The following is a 5,000-nucleotide window of genomic DNA, read 5'->3' on the forward strand; positions in this document are numbered from 1 at the left end:
ATAAGAAAATGTTAGAGAAGTAAATGGGCCAAAATGAAGTCAGATACAAAAATAACACTGTTAAACTAACGAGAATAAAATTATAAAATTGTGCACATTATATGAAAAGGCTATAGCATAACTCATTAAAACTTTGTTTAGGATCCTCGTGCATCTGACACGCATCTTATCCTATTTGGCATTGATGCAACAAGGACTTCGCAAGTGTTTGCTGCTCCCCTCTTTGGCCCTAAGTTTTCCCAAATATCTGTTGCATGCTTTATGAGGTTCTCTTTGGTGTAAGCACAATTAACACCCCATTGTTGGGTCATGTAGGCCTGTAAGTTTTCTATTGGGTTCAGCTCTGCAGACTTGGCAGGCCAGCCAATTCGAACCACGTCTGGATTCTGCTGGAACCATTGCTTTACAATCTCTGTATTATGGACCGCAGAATTGTCTATGGCGATATATACTGGCATGGGATACGGCAATAATAGTTTTCGAAATAAGGGTACTAAAATGTCCCGTAAAATTTCGATACACTGATTGGTGTTCAGAAACGATCATCGATGGCAATTAGCCCTCCCGGTCCACTGGCAGCAGCCATCCATCCTTATAACCCAGCTGATATTCTGCTACTACGCCTTGAAGGCGCTATGTTATTTTCAGCATATTTGTCGATAGAAAATATTATTTCAACTGACAAACAATTCAATAGAGAGTAGTTAGTCACAAAAAAAAAGAGAGAGAGAACAGTAGAACTACAACTTTACAGACATATTTTCTTCCATTTTTATGTATGTTATAACATAGACCTATCTTATGAATTATAATCTATATATGAAAACTATAATGTTTCCTAATAGCCTATAGGTATGAATAAAAATTATATATCAAGACAACTATATGAAAATAAATGTGCAGTATAATCCCCATTAAACAGATAATTCCTGCGTGAACACCCAAATACATAATAGTTATTGATCATTTCTCAGCTTTAGGTCTAGGATATACAGTATATATACAGTAATAAAGACCAAATAAAAGTTTTTCATTTTGCAACTATGTATTATTTTCACTTTATAGTCGAATTGCCATTAGTTTTTTATATATAACGTAATGCATTCAAGTATATATACTACATATCAGTTTATAATAGAAATAAACAGGTCCCATCCTTTCTTCTTTATGCTGTTGCGATAGCAACGATTTCCATGCCAGAATCCTGTGATGCATTCCTGCCCCATGCAACCTATTCTGCACAGTCTGCGCACGTATTTGCAGTCCAAGCTGCTGTTTCACAGCAACTGCTGTCATCTGGGGCTGTTCTTTGACAGCTGCAACAATCATATTGTCTAGCTCTTTTCTGGGGCTTCGAGGAGTTCCACTTCTAGGCCTATTTTTCACGCTGTTATATTTTTTTTTTTATCTTTGATAGCATTTTGTGCTTCCATTGTTTTCTGTAAAATTTAACAAATGGAATCGTTCAACTACCATCAACTTTATACTGAAATGATAATATAAGGGCTATGTTTATGCGATACTGCTAGTGATGAGATGTCTCCTATTGTTGCCGAAACGTGCAAAAGTGGCCTCCGGTGGAAGTTTTGATGCAGGAGTGGGGTCTTCATTTTACGGTCTGCCACACCAAGTGTGGAAAGAAATGTTCATACTCTTTTTAAGGGTTTATTGTGGTCATATATATTATATTTTATGATTCATTGTCCTATATTCTCGACTATTTGCATATTTATATATCTTTTTATATAAAAATGACTGAACAAAAAGCCATCAAAGAATGGTTGTTTGCTCCGAATCACGAAGCAGCAGAAGTTGATCGAGCCAGAAATGTCTTGATTGACACGTCGAATACAGACAGCAGCTTTAGGGTTCCAGCTTAAATCTATTTAAAATTGTTTTAGTAAATGTGAAAAATTATTGTGATCAAGCAAGGGAAGTTACAGGAAATGATCTTTAGACTGTGAAGGAAAGCTATGGGTTAAATGACTTTAAAATTTAGGCTACCACGGAAGTCAGTGCTGTGGAAATGTGGCAACACTGTATTATGGCAGTGGTCGTGATTCGACGTTTTTTATCACTTCGTTTCGTTCACGTCAATTTTGTTATATGGAAAATAGTTTTACGTAATACTATAAAATGATGTTCTAAAGATTACAGTGACTGATTTTAACGCCATTACATAAGATTTATTCCATCTTCGAACAGATAAATATATTAATCAGGCATGAATCGTGCGTCAGGCAGGTGATCGAAAAATTATGAAACTCTGCCAATTTTAATTTATTGACTGTACATATATATATATATATATATATATATATATATATATATATATATATATATATATATATATATATATATATATATATATATATATATATATATATACATACATATATACATATATATATATATATATATATATATATATATATATATATATATATATATATATATATATATATATATATATATATATATATATATATATATATATATATATATATATATATATATATATATATATATATATATATATATATATATATATATATATATATATATATATATATACATATATATATATATATATATATATATATATATATACATACATACATATATACATACATATATACATACATACATACATATATATATATATATATATATATATATATATATATATATATATATATATATATATATATATATATATATATATATATATATATATATATATATATATATATATATATATATATATATATATATATATATATACATGAATATATGTATATAGAAAGAGAGAGAACGGACACCTGGAAGAAGGAGCAGAGAAAGACCAAGACCACGAGGGGGGTGGGGTCACACAGGAGGAGCTAGGCGATTATAGGGTTAAAAGTACCAACCACACAGATATAAAACAGCTGGACTACGCGTCTCCTCATTGTACGGATACTTGATAATGTGGGACTGTTTGTCCAAGAAATCTTGTAACTTTTTCTGAATAAATACTCCATCTGATACCATCCAGTTTGAATGAGGTTCTTTTAGTAATACATATATATATATATATATATATATATATATATATATATATATATATATATATATATATATATATATATATATATATATATATATATATATATATATATATATATATATATATATATATATATATATATATATATATATATATATACACGCTGGAATTCAGCTAGAGTACTTTTTGAAAGTTCTTCAATGCATGATAGGTTGTTGGTAGAAGGATGCCTCATTAGTTCTTTTAGTAACATGAGTTTGAGCGATGATCTTTTCAAGATGAACGAATTGTTGAAAAAGCTTTATCCTTAAAAATTCTTGAGTGAAACAAGCTGTTAGATTTGTTACGAACAGATAGTTTTGTACTGGCATTTGTAGTAATTGTACATTTCCACTAAATATGTTTTTGTGTTGAAAAATATTGTTTACATGCTTGAATAGTTTGTTGACATGTTTTATTGTTATGTGTGGCCCCATCTTGCTTTCTTATGTATGTTGTTTTCTTAACTCTATTTGCTACTCTGAACATGACTATGGAATAAAAGTTGAAAGCCTTATATATATAATATATATATATATATATATATATATATATATATATATATATATATATATATATATATATATATATATATGTGTGTGTGTGTGTGTGTGTGTGTGCGTGCCTGTGTGTGTCTGAGTGTTTGTGTTTGTGTGAGTGTGTATGAAAGAAAATAAAGTTGATAGTAAATGTCATAACTCTTTTCAAATAAATTTCCTATTGTAATGATAGTTATGATGATGACGCAAACTGCTGTTGTGTTAAAATTGTATGTATGGCCATGGATGCAAAGATGCAAGTCAGTAAAATTGAAAGTGGCATCGGCTGAAATATATAAAAGATTTTGAATTGGTCCCTATTTTCAATTTTCGTTTCATTATAAATAAATAAGAAAACCTCTTTAGCTATAATATATATATATATATATATATATATATATATATATATATATATATATATATATATATATATATATATATATATATATATATATATATATATATATATATATATATATATATATATATATATATATATCAATTTAAAATCCCTGGAAGTTAGCATTCACGTTTTGTTTTTTATATATCTTTGACCTTCAATTAAAGGTACTCGCAGCAAGATTTTTCATCGGTTAAATGCTTTAATTGCTTTGAATATTTTATCTGTGAAATAATCTGTTGAAAACTGGCTAAACTCAAATGGACCGTCTTTCGTATGGAATGATAATTTCCGTTAAGAAGCCGATTCTAAACTATCGGAATCACTTAAACAATTTCATAGTATATAATCCTTTGAATATTTCCCCTTTTCATTCAGTATTAGCTTAAATGAGAGTGCCTTTACAAACGGTAATCTCGTTTATCATTATCGTAACTGTGTCGCTCTCGCTCCTTACCTTTTGATTTGAAGAACCCCTACCACGTTTTTTTTTTATAAATTCTTATGTAACAGGAAAAAATAAATTAGATTTGTATAAAGAAATTTAAATAAACTTTTAGTTTAGAGTTAAACCTGGGTTACTGATCAATGCTCAGTATCACCATTCATTTTGAGCTCCACCAATCGGTTGGTGTTTTGCCCTGAAATTATGAGTTAACATATATATATATATATATATATATATATATATATATATATATATATATATATATATATATATATATATATATATATATATATATATATATTGTTTGTTAATGCATTTAAAGTTATATGTTTGAAGTAGCGCTTGTTGAAAAGCGAGGAACCATACATGCTCAAAAACCCCATATCTGAATCGTGGTTATATGTAAGATCTTATTCAAATATTTTGTCTTTAAAAAAGAAAACGAGAAAAAGAAAAACACACCAGATCTAAATAGGTTTGGAAAATACACGTTCTGTGCCCACTGACTGACCAAATTTGCACAAT

The sequence above is a fragment of the Macrobrachium rosenbergii genome, chromosome 1 (assembly GCF_040412425.1).
Source record: "Macrobrachium rosenbergii isolate ZJJX-2024 chromosome 1, ASM4041242v1, whole genome shotgun sequence".
Classification (NCBI taxonomy): domain Eukaryota; kingdom Metazoa; phylum Arthropoda; class Malacostraca; order Decapoda; family Palaemonidae; genus Macrobrachium; species Macrobrachium rosenbergii.